This window comes from Bufo gargarizans, chromosome 3 (assembly GCF_014858855.1).
Source record: "Bufo gargarizans isolate SCDJY-AF-19 chromosome 3, ASM1485885v1, whole genome shotgun sequence".
NCBI lineage: Eukaryota > Metazoa > Chordata > Amphibia > Anura > Bufonidae > Bufo > Bufo gargarizans.
This window is the reverse complement of record NC_058082.1, coordinates 194,681,422-194,699,897: the sequence shown is the minus strand read 5'-3', so window position 1 is coordinate 194,699,897 and position 18,476 is coordinate 194,681,422. Positions and strand designations below refer to the sequence as shown.

The 18,476-nt window shown below is 44.6% G+C and overlaps 1 pseudogene; it reads left to right on the top strand.

Annotated features, from left to right (window-relative positions):
- LOC122931475 overlaps positions 1 to 18,476 on the top strand; it is a 37,383-nt pseudogene that overhangs the window by 11,480 nt on the left and 7,427 nt on the right.

Here is an 18,476-nt window from a genome sequence, read left to right as displayed (position 1 = left end):
TTTTTGGAACCCATCTGCTGCTGCCAAGGGTGAGCACAAAGCACTGCCGGTGTACCCTGACACTACGTTTACCCTTTCGCTATATGTACGGCGCTGGAGCAATAGGCAAACATGGCGCCCGCTCGCACGTGCAGCGGGTGTCACGGCCGGCAGATCTCTGCTGTTTCAAACAGCAGAGACCTGCCGCTAATTACAGCGACCGACAATAATAACGATCGCTGTAATTAAAGCCTTTAGATGCCACGATCAAGTGAGATCACAGCATCTAAATAGTCGAAAAGCTTGCGCTTCCCGGCCTGTTACCGGCATCCTCTGTGGCCAGTGTGGATACCAGTAATTGATTTGAATGCGCTCAACTTCACAGAAGAGGCTGAGGGCATTCATGCTGCAATTCTTATTTTGGCCACCAGGTGGCTGACCAACATAAGAAATGAGCAATAGTCAATGATAAACAAATTTAAAAGAATACATGATTGTTCAAAATAAAAAAATTGATTTTATATGCTCAAACACGAGCTTCAAAAAGATTACAAAAAAGTAAATAAAAAAATGTTAAATTAATAAAAGTTTAAATCACCCCCCTTTCCGTATAATAAAAAAATACCTAAATAACAAAAAAAAAGATCATGGGTATCACCGCGACCGAAAACGCCCGTACTATTAAAATCTAAAAATATTTTTCCAATACGGTGAATGGCGTAAAAAAAAGGGTCAAAATGGCCAATTTGCCATTTTTTCATCGCTTCTCTTACCCAAAAAAATGTTATAAAATGTGATCAAAAAGTCACACACACTTCAAAATAGTATCAATAAAAACTACAGATTGTCCCGCAAAAAATGAGCCCACACAAAGTTCAGTACATAGAACTATAAAAAAAAGTTATGGGGGGGGTCAGAATCTGGTGATGTAAAAAATTAAAAGTTTCAATTTATTTTTACACTATTTAGACATAAACTATATGTATGATGCTGTGCGCACTATGTATGCCCTTTTGGCATATTATAGTGAGTAAGCAATCCCCTAGTGGGATTAAAAAAAATTTGTTCATCTTGCCTCCCCAAAAAACTAGAATAAAAAGTGATCATAAAGTCAGGTGTACTCCACAATGTTACCAATGAAAGAAGAAAAAGTCAGGTCATCCTGCAAAAAGTAAACCCCCACACTGCTCTGGTAACAGAAAAAGTTATGGATGGCAAAACATAAAATAGATTTTTATTTTTTCGGTCAAAAAGTGTTTTTATTGAGCATAAGTAGTAAAACATAAAAATCTGTAATTTTACTGACCATCAAATTAAAGTTGATGTGTCATTTTATACTCCTAAAACAAAAAATTGCAGAATTGCTGCTTTTTTTTTTGTCTCCCATGATTTTGTGAAATACATTATAGGTACACCAGACGGTGCCATTGAAAAAAATTCAACTTGGCCTAAAAAAAAAAAAAAAACACTTTCATAATGCTGCGTTGACAGAAAAATAGCAAAGTTATGGCGCTTAAAAATATTTTTCAAAAAATCACTGTCTTCAAGGCCCAACATAGTTGCAGACTTTAAGGGGTTGGGGACAGGGGATAACTGTTTCATTGCCAAGAGTCCAACCTTTGGGTCCCCCAGCGATCACGAGAACGGGGGTCTGCAAGTGCCGCTGGACTGCCCCATGAGAATGGAGCAGTGGTGCAAATCGCATTCATGTCCTCCACTCCAGTCACTTCTATTGGACTGCTGAGTACAGTGTTGGCAGCAGTCCCATAGAAGTGAGTGGGGCAGTGGACTCACACATGCACTGCAATTTCATAGGTCAGTTCAGCAGCACTTGTGGACTCCCGTTCTCGTGATTACTGGGGGTCCTAAAGGTCAGACCCCCAGTGATCAAACACTTATGTTCCCTGTCCTGTGGATAGGTGTTGTTAGTGGCACAGCCCCTTTAAGGGGGTCATAGGGACCAAGTAAACAGAGCTCTCTGTACAGCTAGAGTCCAGGAGCAGGGAAAAGTGTAGGGGCAAGCAGCTCTAAAACGGAGGTCTATTCTCAGGATCTGTGGGGTCTTGACAGTATGACCCCCGCCAATCAGAAAGTAGTGGCATATCCTAGCAATGTGTCTTAACTTTTAGGATAGGTAATCAACATCTAAGCACTGCACAACCCCATTAAACGGTACAATTTTATTTATTTTTTTAACTCGCTTTCTATTAGAGAAGGTGATGAATATAAAAAACATTATTGTACCTTTTAATGGGGTTGTGCAGTGCTTAGATGTTGATGACCTATCCTAAAAGTTAACAGTGAAGAGGAAAGTGAGGGGTGCTATCAGGAGTGCCACTTCTTCTTCATAAAGTTGGACCCCCGCCGATCTGATATTGATGACGGTAGGTCATCAGTATCCAAGCACTGCTAAACCCCATTTAAAATTGCTGGGCAACCCGTTTTACGTTACATATCCTGCAGTATTCTGATTATATAGCCCATACAACTCATTGTACCATAGTAAAATGGGATAATTCTGTTTTCAGCTGACAAGCACTTTCTTTTTTCATTCAGACTAGGCTGCCTTTTACTGGCTGTGCATGGTATTACAGCTCACTGCCGCTCAGGCACTACTAGAAGTACGGAGCCGTGCCCTCAGTCAGCTGATCCTCAGGGGCAGCAGGTCTCGAACCCCCTAAACGAATATTGATGGACTATGCTGAGGATAGACCTTCAATATTTTAGTCCTTGAAAGCCACATTCTATATTAATATATATATGTATATCACTGAATAATTATCCTACTAAAACTTAGCTTTTATATCAATATTAGTTAAAATAAGTCCCACAGAAGAGTCTTGGATAACTGCATATATAAGATAGGCTTATGCACAGATAGACACTGAGTACACAAAAATAAGGAGTACAATTTTGGACTAAATAGTTACCACTCGCGGTTTGATGTATACTTTGTGGAGATGTATCATACCACAGCGGATAGATGTATTTGTGGTAAAAAGGTTGACAAAGTCCACAGTTGTATAGGTCTTCACTGCAGGTATAATGAAGAAAAAAGCAGTACTTGAATCTCTGGCGCTCCTTATGCAGGGAGGGTGGGTAACAGGGAGAACAGCACATGTATATGTGTTCCCCTAGCCAACTAATAAGGCCCTGCCTAAAATTCTATATTAACATTCTATATTAACTATACAATAGAAAAAAATAGAAGTTTAGGTGTATTTTGATCCTTTCACAGCACATGTATATGTGTTCCTCTTTAGATCTTTTTTGATTTGTTCATTAATACATTATAACTGTTTTATTATACAGCCGTGCAGCTTTTGAGGACTCAAAAAAGTGGGGAATGTTGTTTCTCGTCAATCAGCTTTTCAAAATTTATTTTAAGGTAAGCTTCCAGATGTGTTTTTTCCTTAAACAGGGTTTCCCTCAAATAACATTGCTGGGGTTCCTAGCAATGGGGCATCTTTATCCTTCCTCTCCAGGATGGTCACAGTGGACTTGGCTGAGCATTTGTGCTCCTGCTCCATACAGATTTATGGAAAGTACGGAAGAGCTCTCATCTGTTCCTATTCTCTGTGAATATGGATGTGAAATAGGTAAATCATTACTGATATATATATATATATATATATATATATATATACAGAAAAGACCAAAAGTTTGGACACACCTTCTCATTCAAAGAGTTTTCTTTATTTTCATGACTATGAAAATTGTAGATTCACACTGAAGGCATCAAAACTATGAATTAACACATGTGGAATTATATACATAACAAAAAAGTGCAAAGCAGTAATCAAAGCAAAAGGTGGCTACTTTGAAGAACCTAGAATATGACATATTTTCAGTTGTTTCACAATTTTTTGTTATGTATATAATTCCACATGTGTTAATTCATAGTTTTGATGCCTTTAGTGTGAATCTACAATTTTCTTTGAATGAGAAGGTGTGTCCAAACTTTAGGTCTGTATTGTATATACACATGATACCTAAACTGTATTCAAATTACATGCAACCAAGACCTCTTTTATACGTACGGAAAGTATTTAATGTCATTCTCCCAGCCTGGCTCAGAAGGAACACTTGGCTGGCTAACATGCCCTTCTTTACAAGTAATAGCTTTTTTTACAATCGGGTAAGTGGCACACCTGACTTTCATAACCCATACGTTTTATTCAATTGTAGATCAGTAAACTTCACTTATGCAAGCCCTTGATCAGAGCAATTGAAAGCTCCAACTTTAAGGAGGATTATAGCATTTCACAAAGGGTCACTTACAAATATTATGTTGGTCGTAAAGCCATGTTTGACAGCGATTTCAAGAAAGATATGTTACCTAAAAGCAGTCATTTGGCATTGATTGCTTTGTACTACATGGCACTGTGTGTGTTTCTTAGAGTCTGTCCTTCCAATAAACTTTGCCTCAATTAATGGGAGATGCAGTAGTATTGATAACAAACTTTATAATATATCATATTGGAGGGTATGGCAAGACTGGTTGGCATTCCAAGAGCTCTCCAACTGTCCATCCATGTTTGTTTGATGTATTCTTTTTTAGAGGGCACCCGGGCCTACAAGTTTCTATTGCCTTCAGGGATCCTGGGTTTTGTTCTTTTCTGATTTAATTGCTGTCTTGTTTTTTTGCAATTTTTTTTGTCTCTCTTCCCCCTTCTCTTTTCTAACTTTCCTTTTTCTTTTTGTATATTGTGTTCTCACTTGCAACTAGTTATACTCAGTACATTATTATGTACTTATTATCCAGAACAGATGTCAACACTTAGTAATGGATCCGGCATTAATACATTTTTTAATGGAAATTAGTACCGGATATGGCATTCCGGCAAGTGTTCAGGATTTTTGGCCGGAGAGAAAAATGCAGCATGCTGCGGTATGTTCTCTGGCCAAAAAACGTGAGGGACTGAACTGATCCATCCTGATGCATACTGAACTGATTGCTCTCCATTCAGAATGCATTAGGATAGAGCCCATAGGATGGAACTCAATGCCAGAAAAGAAAAACGCTAGTGTGAAAGTACCCTAAGAGCTCATTTGCATCCCTTCTTCCCTGAATTCCAAAGGAGCATGTATGGCCTATAAGCTTTCCCATGGCATTTAATGCGCTCTCTGTAAGAAGAGAGAGTACCCCCAAATCTCACCGCAGTACTGCTGTGTAATGTTCTGTGTGCCAAGGTTGCACCTGAGGGTGTACTACAGAAAGATAAGCGAGCAGGAGCTCCTCTTTTCTATGTGCTTTGTGCATACAAGACATCATAGAAGCTTGTCTCCATCCACTAGCTCAATGAAAACTGAAAAAAGAAGGGAGTAAATAAGCACACATCAGGGCTGTCCTATTGAAGATTGTATTCAGCTTTTTTCTTTTATTGGCTTGTAAATGAATTGATTATATTAAACTTGGTTTAATTTTTTGTCTCCATAGCTGAGGAATATCTCTCATTTGCCTTTAGGAACTGTCTCCGCTCTTGTCAGAAAAATAAAAGGATGATTCTAATATATTTGCTGCCTGTAAAAATGCTCCTGGTGAGTGCCCTGGTGTTTGTAGCTGCGTCTTATAGCCCAATATATTATGCAAACAAGGGGTTTTAAAGGGGTTCTGCAGTTCTTTTAAACTAATGATCTATCCTCCGGATAGATCATCAGCATCTGATCTGTGGGGATCCGACACCTGGGACCCCTGCCTACTAGTCGTGACATCACTGGGCCTGCGGTAAACAGCGAGAAGGTCGCGGCGCTACTGCCAGCGCCGCTGCCTTCTCAAACAGCTGCTCTGCAGGGGTCCCGGGTGTCGGACCCCGCCAATCAGATGCTGATGATCTATCCGGAGGATAGGTCATCAGTTTAAAAGGACTGCAGAACCCCTTTAAAGAGGTATTCTGGTGATTTCAAGTTATCCCCTATCCACACAATAAGAGATGACTGTTAGGTTGGTGGGGGTCCAACTGCTGGGACCCCACCGATTACAAGAAATGAACGGCAGGTCGAGCATGTGCTCTGGAATTCTATTCATCTCTAGGAACTGGCGGAGATGGCGGAATTCAGTGTTTGGCAATCCAATGGAGATGAATGGAGCGGCATTGTCCTGCTACTCTGTTCATTTGGGGGGCCCCAGCGGGGTACGGGACACATGTTCTCATGATCGGTGGGAGTTCAAGCAGTTGGCCACCGATTTAATAGCTCTAATCCTGTGGAGAGGGGATAACTTCTGGAGTACCCCTTTTATACTGAAAATTGACTTCAACCCAGATGCAATTTTTGCCTCTTGTTGTGTGGTGCTTCTTTTAGAATATGTAGCACTCTTTACGCACCTATACCGCTGACAGTATATGACACGGAAATCAGTTTACACATACCTATGGTTTCATTGATAGTAGTCGCATAAGTTTTAAACACTTGCCAAGTGCAACACTGGTGCCAAGATGCCAAGTGTCCACTGGGTGTTCCTTACCGGTGAAGTGTTCTGAACGTTTGGCAGTAAATCCTTCTGAACCCCTCCCCTCTGGAGCTGGAGCTGTCGTGGTTTCCTGCAGGAGGGGTTCAGGAGGGTTTACTGCCTAAAGCTGTCCACTAGTTAGGTAATGCCAGCAGTCATCTGGCATCACATTGCATAAATGATTAAGACTTCTTTTCACTCTTGTGTCTTTGGGGGACTTTGAAGACCAAGGGTATAGCTGCTGCCACTAGAAGGTGATACTAAGTGAAGAAATAGTGTGAGCACTTCAGCTTTATGACACTGAGATAATCAGTTTTTCTTGGTGTCAGCAGGAGACAGCCTTTGGTAATGGGAGTTCTCCTCTGCTCTCCTCCCCGGCCCCCCAGATGTTAACGTTTGGGTTTGGGCCTATCCTATTCTAGGATAAGGCTAAACCTGCACCCTCTCTTCTCTGGAACTCCCTCACTGGCTCTTAGCGCAGGCTCTATGCCAGGGATTCCGACTTCGGATCTTTCCCAGCCAGCTCCAGCCAGTCCTCCTCTCCCTTCTGATGTCTTTCCCTTACTGAGGTTAGTGATGTGCCAGTGCCTGTCCAACAGCCCCCCTTTCAGAGGATTGCACGTTGGACACTAGTATGTTCAAGGAAGGCAGCTCTCTCCCACATTCTCTGAGGCTCCTGCACCTGATGTCACATTTGGATGGGGGAGCAAGGCGTGCAGGCATCAGTGCCTAATTTAGTCATCATCTTTGCTTTTGTCCTAATCCTTCTCCCAAAAGGCAGCGCTATCAGTGGGCGAAATGGGCGTGCTCTTTAGCTTCTCTCCAGCCCTGACACCCTCTTGTCCTCTTCGGGTGTGGTGAAGTTTTTGTGCCTTCTCCTTTTTTCTCCACCTCCTCTACTCCGTGGATGAGCTGGACATTCCTCTGCCTCGCCTGGGGGACGAGATCTACAACAGACCAGGTAAGATCTACCCTAATTGGCACACTACCCCCTTCCTACTGGATCCAATACCTCTGCTTCTTTCCTCTACCGTGCCTTGTCTTCTAGACATTTCTGACTAGCCTATTGAATATTTGTGCCCCAGTCATTAGCTTTATTCCCATACAGTGGTGAAGTATTTGTGCTGTCCCTAGCACTATATGTGACAGGTTTACATAGTTCTGATCCTTATTACCCCCCTCAATGGGCAGAATAAGTTCATTATCACTAAGTGCCAAATCAGACAAACCCTATCCAGTACTAGGCATCAGCCTTATCTCCCCTTCAGAGGCGAAAAACTCTGTATGTAACAAGCCTCAGCAATAGATGGAATAATTTTGTTCTGGGCAACCGCACCGCTCTTCTCTAGGGGGAGTGATTGTACTGTTGCTGGATTTCCCAGCCTTTTCCGTTCTTTTATGCACCATGCAGTAACGTCCTATACAGTTTAATCATGCACCAGGTAGCTGCATTACCACCCTCAATGGACTTAGTAATTGCGCTTTTGGGTGCTACTTGGTATGTCTTCTTACTTCAGGAGATTGAATATTTGTCTGTCGTCTGCTGAGATGCTGGACAGCTTATGCAGTTTTGATGTGCTCCAGTCAGATGCATTACTCCCTTTAAGGGTGGAGTAGCCTGCTCGATTCTGGTTTTACTGGGAACTTACATGGCTTCTGTCAGTTACGCAGTATTGCACACTAGACGTTGTATATGGCCCTACATAGTTCTGTCATGTACCAGGCAGCCACATTACTTCCTGGTGGAGCATTTTCACACTACCTCTAAATGTTAGATCTATAAAATTTGAGGTTTTCCCATCGGATGATTGCGCCATTACTAGATTCTCTATCTGATGTAACTGTACAGTTCGGGTGTGTTTTTCACAGAGTTTTCTTTTTTTTCTCTCTTCATTAGGTGGAATTCTTGTGTTGCCTCTATAGTATGTTATCCCTGGTGCCTACACAGTCCTTACATGTATCAGATAACAGTATTTCCCCCTTCATGGGAGGGCCTATAGCTTATCGGTGTATGTGACGATTCCACACAGCATCCCTTGTACTGGTCAAGGGTATTTTGTTTCACTCAGTATTGGTCTAGTTGAGCAGTTTTTAGAGGCCTTGTCTGTCCAGCATATGCACTTCCGATTTGCATCTGGGAGCGTCATTACCCCCTTCCACATGCAGAGGTGATTTCCAGTCTTAGTACTGTATTGGCTTCATTAGGACTACCGCTTTCTCTGTCATGATGTAGCTATTGTTTTGAGCTCGGGGCTCAATATGTGTACCCAATTGAGTCTATGTACGTCTATCCTTCCAAGACTTTCGTCTGTCTGCCTGATTCCCATGTACGAGGTTACACCTTGCAACAGTTGCGTTTCATGGCACTAAATGTGTTTTTCGCAGTCCCCTCACCATGGGCTCCCCAAAAATGTTTTAATCGCTCATAATTCTGCATTCTTTTCACTATTGAAATCCCCCCTGCAAGGGATGTCTCCCTTTTGCCTGGGTCACATGCTTGACAGTACTTTCTGGGACCTCAGTACCATGTTTTCCACCTCATCACCACAACGGCTACGAGGAGATTGACCCCTGACCTCTGTAGGGGCAGGAACAGAGAGAGGGTTTAAATCCCCCCCTCCCACCACCACCAGTGTTTCCTGTCCCTACAGAGGACAGGGGCAGAGAGAGTCTCCCGTGGGGAGATGAAGACGGATCCTTTTTTCCTTGGCACCTACCGGTGTTCCCCCTGCCCTGCTGCGGTCGGCGTACTAATGCTGGGCAGGGGTGAAGGAGGGAGGCCTCGCTCCATTATTAGATGAGAGCCTGCTCCCGGTCGTGATCTCCCGCCGATCCTCCGGGGCGTTCGCTGGGTGCGCACCGAAGTGCTTCTGAAGGCGGCTGACGTCACTTCCGGTGGACGAGGGAAGTGACGTCATCCAGGAAGTGTCTCCAGTTTCAAATTTCGGCGCCAGCAAGCGCTGAATGTCTCCTGTACTGGCATACTTTGGAGTCTGTATGCGGTCATGTCGGCTGAACCCTGCTCCCCTGGAGACCCTCCTATGCCGCCTACCGTAAGTCCCCTGTGGGGGAAGCGCTTATTGCTCTGTTACTTGTTCTTTAACACGCTAAGTGCGTGTCCTGCCTCAAACGGCTTCCGGACGACTACCGCAAGAAACTTTGCAAGGACTGCATTTCTAGTGTCATTGCGGAAGAACAGCCTTCCTTCCTTGATGAATTGAGGTCTATGATCCATGACGAAGTAAAGACCTCCTTATCCCAAATTTCCCCCTCTCTCAGGGACCCGCCTCCACCTAAAAAGCGAAGGGAACCCTCTCCCTCCTTATCTGACCTGGAGGTAATAGGGGAAGATGCTTCTACATCTAGAGTCTGGGAGGACGAGGAGGCTTCCTCTGATATTGACACTACTGAGTCAGAGAGGAAATTTATTTTTTCGCTAGATAAGATGCCAGACCTTCTAAGGGCTGTCCGGGCCACGATGGGGATAGAAGACACCCCAAAAGCCCACTCAATTCAAGACGAAATGTTCGGGAGACTCCGGGTTAAGAAAACCTGTGTGTTTCCGATTAACGAAAATATTCGAGATATGGTTCTCGATGAATGGTCCAACCCTGAGAAACGGTTGGGGGTATCCAAATCCTTTAAGAACCGTCTGTTATTTGACTCTAACGAGGGAAAGATTTTCAATGAGACACCCAAAGTGGACATTTAGGTTGCTAAAGTCAATAAAAGGACTGCCTTGCCCTTTGAAGATACCTCCCAGTTGCGTGACCCCATGGATAGGAAGGCAGATAGTCTCCTAAAAAAAATCATGGGAAGCTACCATGTTTAATCTAAAAGCAAACATCGCGGCCACCTCGGTAGCTAGGTCCATGAGGTTGTGGCTAGACGAGTTAGAATCTCCCATTAGAGATAATACCCCCAGGGAAGAAAGCCTTAGGTCCCTCCCCTTATTGAAGTCCGCAACAGCCTTCATGGCAGATGCCTCGGCTGAATCCGTTAGATTCACCGCAAAGGATGCTGGGCTTTCCAACGCAGCCCGCCGCGCTTTGTGGATGAAGAGCTGGTCGGGCGACAATACTTCGAAAATGAAGCTATGCTCCATTCCGTTTTCAGGGGAATATGTCTTTGGCCCGGTCTTGGACCGTATCCTTGAAAAGGCTGCGGAGAAGAAAAAGGGCTTCCCTGAGGAAAGCCACTAGCCAGAATAAACCCTTCAGGGATAAGGGGAAGTCAGGACGTTGGAGCTATCCTAAAGGGGGCAGGGGTAGAAGTAACCCCTCTTCCTCCCAAAGTAAGTCCTCCGACAAACAATGACGCCAGCGTGGTGGGGAGATTGAGGAATTTTCTGACTCCGTGGGAGTCCATTACCCCGAATCCTTGGGTCCGGGACATCATAAAATTCGGTTACCGAATCGAACTTTCCTCATCTCCCCCAAACCGCTTCATCGTCACGAATCCAAGCTCCTCCAGTATATGCATAAAAATTCTGCAGGGAATTCAGAGCCTTCTAGCAATGGACGTGATAGTACGGGTCCCTCCTTCACAACTAGGTCAGGGCTTCTATTCAAATCTTTTTCTGGTAGAGAAGAAAGAAGGGTCTTTCCGTACAATTATAAACCTGAAAGCCTTGAACAGATTCATAATTTATCGGATGTTCAGGATGGAATCCCTAAAGTCCCTGATCCCCTTAATAGGGAAGAATGCCCTGATGTGCTCAGTGGATCTTCAGGACGCATACTACCACGTCCCAATTCATCTGGAATCCCAGAGGTTCCTAAGATTTGCTATCCAGGAACACAGGGGGGTAATCAGCCATTTCCAGTTCACGGCCCTCCCCTTTGGGATATCATCTGCGCCCAGAGTCTTTACGAAACTGGTAGTCGAGATGGTAGCCTTCCTGAGACACAAGGGACTAGTGATTATTCCATACCTGGACGACTTCCTCTTGGTTGGGAATTCAGAGGACAATCTCAGATCAGACTTATTAACCTTCCTATCTCTCATCCAGGATCTAGGGTGGTTGGTGAACCAGAAAAAGTCAAATCTTGTACCTTCCAGCGCTATCCAGTTTTTAGGTGTCATCCTGGACTCCTGGGCTCAACGTACCTTTCTTCCACCAGACAAGATCAAAAGCCTCCAATTGAAGATTCGTCGGTTTCAGAACAGGAGGTCTTGTCCCATAAGGGAAGCCATAAGCCTCCTGGGCCTTCTTTCGTCCTGCATCCCGTCCGTTCCCTGGAGCCAGTCCCACTTCCGATCTCTTCAGTCATGGATCCTCAGAGCTTGGGACAAACAACAGTCCTCACTGAATCACAAGGTTCTGATCCCTCCTGCGGTGAAGGCCTCCCTGAACTGGTGGAAAAGCACAGCCAACCTGTCCTTGGGAGTCGCCTAGGAGAAGACACCCTACATCCAAGTTCTTACGGACGCAAGCGAAAAAGGATGGGGAGCGAAAGTGGGAGATCATTTCTTTCAGGGTTCCTGGATTCCGATAACCCGCTCCCAATCTTCCAACTTCAGGGAGCAGGAAGCGGTCCGAAAAGCTCTGAAAGTGGCAGAAGTCCTCCTTGTGGGTCATCACATAAAAATACTTTCAGACAATACTCACCAGGGAGGCACGAGATCGGAGAAGCTGATGTCCATCGCAAGAAAAATCTTCGCTTGGGCAGAGTCCCACGTGAGGTCCATCTCCGCAATTCATTTGAAAGGGATACTGAATGTGGAGGCAGACTATCTCAGTCGCCAGTTGATAGACCATACTGAATCAGGACGTGTTTCAGACTCTGGTGGAAAGGTGGGGCACTCCACAGGTGGACCTGTTCGCCTCCAAGAAGAACGCAAAAGTGCCGACATTTTGTTCATTGAATCTACGAGACAACCCTTGGGCTCTAGATGCACTCAAGATTCCTTGGGACTGGGATCTCTGTTATGCATTCCCACTCTTGCCTCTGCTTCCCAGGATAATTCAAAAGCTCAGACAATTTTGGAATAATGGTCACCTTTAATATTTAACTTTTATTATTAAAAATAAAATAAATGCCCTAAAATGAGGTGCAGAATTGGAAAGAGCAGGGTGGAACCACCCTACTCTTGGTGAGTATACTGAGACTCTAGGGAGGGAGGGAGGAAAGGGAGGGAGGGATGCTGGGTCTCAGCCCCTAATAGCGCCCTATTAAAGGAGCCCTGTTCCCGTTCACCACCACCTCCTAACCAAAGCCCTCAGCCACTACTCTGGCGCCGGCACCGCATCGATTGGATGGCTGCGAGCCCCAATTGGCTCCTACCATTGCAGTGGGTGTGTTGCCTGCCCCTACATCAAACAGGGACACAGTTTTACTGGTCATGTGACCAATCACACCCACACCATTAAGCAGTTCATTAACTGTCGGAGTAGAGGTGTGATATATCGTGCACAATGTATATGCGGCCTTGAATACATTGGGAAAACCAAGCGGGAGCTGCGCAGGAGGATAGGAGAACACTTGGGGGACCTACGTCATCACAAGGATACCCCCTTGGCACGCCATGTGACCTCGGTCCATGGCGGGGATTACTCAGAAGTCCGTTTTATGGGTATTGAGGCTGTCCCACCCCCTAACAGGGGAGGCAATTGGGACCAAAAGATCCTACAAAGAGAGACCTGGTGGATCTTTCAATTAAAAACTGTTCACCCACAGGGTCTGAATGAGCAGCTGTCATTCAGCTGTTTCATCTGAGTGTATCTCCTATCTCCTGCGCAGACCCATTCCCAACTTGACTATCTCCAGCGCAGACCCATTCCCAACCTGAATGGTTCTGCTCATCATTAGGGGCATACACTATCACTAATGGACACTCTGGAAAATTTGTCACATACAGCAGGGACGTTACTCTGATCCACTTTTGGGTAATTACAGTATATGGACATTTGTTTATTACTTCTCTTCCGGCCAAAATACTCTTAAAAGTGACGCTGCGCCAATTGACTTGTGGTTCACAGCGGCGCACTAATCATCTGAATGAATATGGAATTTCATTCATTAAATGGTAGGGACTTCCCTATCCCTCTAGGGCATCCAGACCGAACCTCTCCGTCTTATACTCATGGGGACCGAATCCTGGTTACCCCATGAGGTCCATATACAGTGGGTCAGTGATTGTGCTTTACATACAATAAGCACACTTGCATATCTAAATAACCTGCTGGTTATGTTGCTTCATTTCACTATGGTCGCAGGACCTGCGATCATGTGACGCCCCATGTGACCATGACGCTGTGGTCACGTGATGGGTCACATGACGGCATAATGGGCGGAGCTTAGATGACGCCGATGGTTCAAATGGTGCAGCTGAGCCGGCGTCTCTTGCTGCACTGCCACACGCGGGATCCAGCACACAGACTGTGTAAGAACAGGAACCAGTCTGCATCGCAGGGACAGGTCCACTGACCGGTGACTCCTGACGAGCTAAGTACCTCTCTTCACCCCCATCTGTGACTGCGGCTCGTTATAATGCCACACTATGGGGGTTGCTTGAAATAGTAATGATACATATCAGCTGTTAATAACCGTGCTGTTTACAATTTAAGTGTGATTTGGTGAACTGTCCCAACTGGTGGACAAGTCACCCCTATTGTTGCTTATATCCATTTCTTGGGGCCCCTGACGAACTGTAACACAACAGGGAAACGCGTCGGGCCACCCATGGTTATTGAGCTTCTCAGCATCATCAACGAATACTTGTGTGGGGTGTTCTACCTTGACACCCACACATATATTGTTTTTCAGGACACTATCCTCACAGGTCTAGTGTACGACTAGCGATCGCCTCCAGGGACCTGGTGGCGTATCGCAGGTTGTGTACCACAACGATATCTAGGGACTACCTCCCCCCTCACTTGCTCCCTGTCAGGACGAAGCTGGGCAGTCAGAGCACTGCTTAGGGAGAACTGAGGGCTTTGGTTAGGAGGTGGTGGTGAACGGGAACAGGGCTCCTTTAATAGGGCGCTATTAGGGGCTGAGACCCAGCATCCCTCCCTCCCTTTCCTCCCTCCCTCCCTAGAGTCTCAGTATACTCACCAAGAGTAGGGTGGTTCCACCCTGCTCTTTCCAATTCTGCACCTCATTTTAGGGCATTTATTTTATTTTTAATAATAAAAGTTAAATATTAAAGGTGACCATTATTCCAAAATTGTCTTTTCTAACTCTAGGTACCTTAAACCCCAACGGCTCATATCTGTGTAATATAATTAATTCAAAAGCTCAACCTAGAAGACTCGACTCTGATCCTAATAGCTCCCTATTGGCCAAAAAGGAGCTGGTTCCCTTCCTTAAAGAACCTATCGATAGAGGACCCATGGCCTCTTCCCTCCAGGAGGGACCTTCTTCATCAAGGGCCGATACTTCACCCAAACTCGAGTTTCCTCAAGTTATCTGCTTGGATCCTGAAGTCCAGAGGTTGAAATCTCAAGGGCTTTCTGACCAGGTGATTTCTACCCTAAAAGCAAGTAGGAAGAAAGTTACCTTCTCAATATATCTGAAGATCTGGAAGCGATTCTGTTCCTGGATCGGCAGTCCTGCCCCAAATCTAGAGCCGCCCAATTTCCAGAAGATCTTAGATTTCCTCCAGCAGGGACTTGAATTGGGTCCTAGACCTTCCACCTTGAAGGTACAAGTCTCGGCCCTAGCCTGTTTTTTTGATTAGGATCTAGCCAATCATCGCTGGATCAGAAGATTTATGAGAGCTGCTTCTCGACTACACCCCTCTCTGAAAACCAGGATCCCCAACTGGGACCTCAATACGGTGCTCACAGGCTTGACCCTCGCCCCGTTCGAGCCCCTAGCTAGTTGTTCTACCAAACTACTTTTTCTAAAAACAGCTTTTTTGGTGGCCATCACGTCCGCAAGAAGGTTAGGAGAGATTCAAGCTCTATCAATTCAGGAACCCTATCTCCGTATCACCGATGATCGAATTGTCCTTAAATTAGATCCAGGGTTTTTACCTAAAGTAGTATCGGATTTCCACCGTAACTAGGAGATAGTATTACCCTCATTTTGCAGTAATCCCTCTAATGATAGGGAGTCTAGCTTCCATTCACTTGATGTAAGACGCTCAGTCCTGCGATATCTCGAGGTGTCTAAAGATTTCCGTAGATCCAATAACCTATTTGTCCTATTCTCGGGTAAGAATAAGGGTCTAAAAGCCTCCAGGTCCTCCTTAGCTCGGTGGATCAGGGATTCAATTTCCATTTACTACGAGTCTCAAGGCCTTCCTTGCCCCACAAATCTGAGAGCCACTCTACCCGAGCTATGTTCTCCTCCCAAGCCGAGCGGGCAGGAGCTTCCCTTGAAGATATCTGTAAAGATGTTACTTGGTCTAACATTCACACCTTCACTAAGCACTATAGGTTAGACCTATCCAGTTCAGACTTGTCTTTTGGATGTAAGGTCCTTGAGGCGGTCCCCCCCCCGGCTATAATTTTTTATATGTCCTCGTAGCCGTCGTGGTGATGAGGTGGAAAGCCGGAATTAGACTTACCGGTAATTCAGTTTCCACGAGATCACCACGTCGGCACGTATATTCCCTACCCTTTATTAAGTTTCCTTGGGAGGTTATGAAGTAATACCCTCTTGACTTGTTATGTTTTTTGCTCTCTATCCTATCCTTTCGTGCTTCTCTTCGTTTTCATGCTCCTCTTTCTAGTAGACAGAAGACCTTTTGTTTATATTTCAGGTCCATATCTTTTCTCCGGTTCATGACAACAGTTTCCGTCAATGGAGGGGGATTCCCCACAGCCTAGACGGTCTGGGTCCTTTTGCAGTCATTCCATTCCTCTTGGAGTCTGTACTGAAGTTTTTTCTAATGTTTTCGCCTGTTTGTTTTGTCTTTTCCATTTGAAAGGTGCCTATAGGGGGTAGTTTGTTAGGCTTTCATTCATCCCAGAGTATGTTCTCAGTTCTGCTCTCTCACTGCCCAGACCTCTTGGTTTTTCAACCTTTTACAGCAGTTCTGAGTCCTCTTCTATGAGAGGCCACTATCGGTACTTTTTTTATGGGTTCTTCCTCTCTGGAGTCTGCAGACATATATCAGTTGCTGGGTTCTGCATTCAGCTTTACCGGTTGTACTATAAGATTTTTGTCCCTCCACCGCACCTCCTCAGGGACTGCTTTGGAACATCCCACAGTATCCTGTGTCCTCTCCAATGACACGCGCAAGAAAAATTTGGGGATTTTTGTACTCTCCTGCAAAATGCTTTTCTTGCTACGTTCTTTGGGGGGCAGACAGCTTCCATCCAGCTTTTGGGCTTCTTTAGGATGGGTCCAACAGCTTCTTGTTTTGACCCATTTGGAGTATATGGGTTATCTTCTGTTACCTTCTCCTGGCCGCTCCTAATGTAGGGTACAAATTGATTAGCTCGGTCTCTGCAGGAGGGTATAGCCGAAGAACTAACACTTATTCTTCATTAAAGTGTTGCCTCTTAGTGGCAGTAGCTATACCCAAGGCCTTCTGTGTCCCCCAATGAACATAACAAGAAAAGGATTTTACTGGTGAATACAAAAATCAAATTTTTTCTGTTATGCTCAAACTGGTTGCCACTTAACCTATGTATTGATGTGCTGTCAGTTTGGGAGGGCAAAAGTGCTGACAGACTTCCTTTAACCCCAGCTGGCACACACCGGGTAAACCTAAAAATGACAAGGAAAACTTACAGGCAGTCACAACTCTGCCTGGGCACAGGTGTATCTATTGTCTACCATCTGAAATGGCCATAAATGGGATATCCATCTTTGTGTAGATCTCCTTCTTCAGTCACTTGACAACTGTCTACAGTACAAGGGGCATCCACTCTGTTACTAATTTATTAGCTTCAAAGCATAATGAGATCTTGCATTTTGCCATTTCTGATTACCCTGGGTTAAGATAATTTAGTAAGTTTACCTGTAGCCCTAAAGAAAATCACAAACTCAGTCTGCTACACAGTCTTTGTCCTGCTAAATCGTCATATGCCTACTTCAGGGTGGTCCTACAAATTATTGGCTCAGGGGGGCAGAATATAAATGCACACCACACTTTCCAGATCTTTATTCATGAAAATTTTTGAAAACCATGTACGGCCACCACAGCATGATTCTGGCCCCACCATGCTTTACTGTTAGGGGTGGTTTTTGCCAGGTGATGAGCAGTGACTGGTTTTCTCCAGACACGACTCTAAGAATTGAGGCCAAAAAGTTCAATCTTGTTTTCATCAGAACAGGACCAGAAACTCAGGACAGGCTTTCATGTGTTTATACCGTGCCTTAAAAAAGAATTCTTACCCCTTGAACTTTTCCAAATCTTTTCCCATTACAACCCAACACAAAGTAGCAAGTATGTGTGACGTGACAAGAAAATAATACATGGTTTTCAAAAATGTTTTATAAATAAAAATCTAGAAAGTGTGGCGTACATTTGTATTCAGCCCCCGTAAGTCAGTACTTTGTAGGACTACCTAAGTCTTTTAGGGTAAAGGCTTTTTGAGGCTGAAATTTGTGCCCATTCAAGCTCAATCAGATTGGATGGAGAGCTCCTGTGAGCAGCAAGTCTTGCCACAGATTTCTAAGGGAATTTAGTCTAGACTTTGACTGGGCCATCCTAACACAAGAATATGCTTTTACGTTTGTGGGTGTAACTTGAATTTTTTTTAGAAAAGTTCAAGGGGTACGAATACTTTTTCAAGGCACTGTGCAATCATTTCCAAATGTATTGTTTGCTCTGCGTTACTTAAAGGGAACCTGTCACCGGGATTTTGTGTATACAGCTGAGGACATGGGCTGCTAGATGGCCGCTAGCACATCTGCAATATCCAATCCTCATAGCTCTGTGTGCTTTTATTGTGTAAAAAAAACTATTTGATACATATGCAAATTAACCTGAGATGAGTCCTGTCCCTGACTCATCTCACGTACAGGACTCATCTCAGGTTAATTTGCATATGTATCAAATATTTTCTTTACACAATAAAAGCACACAGAGCTATGGGGACTGGGTATTGCGGATGTGCTAGCGGCCATCTAGCAACCCATGT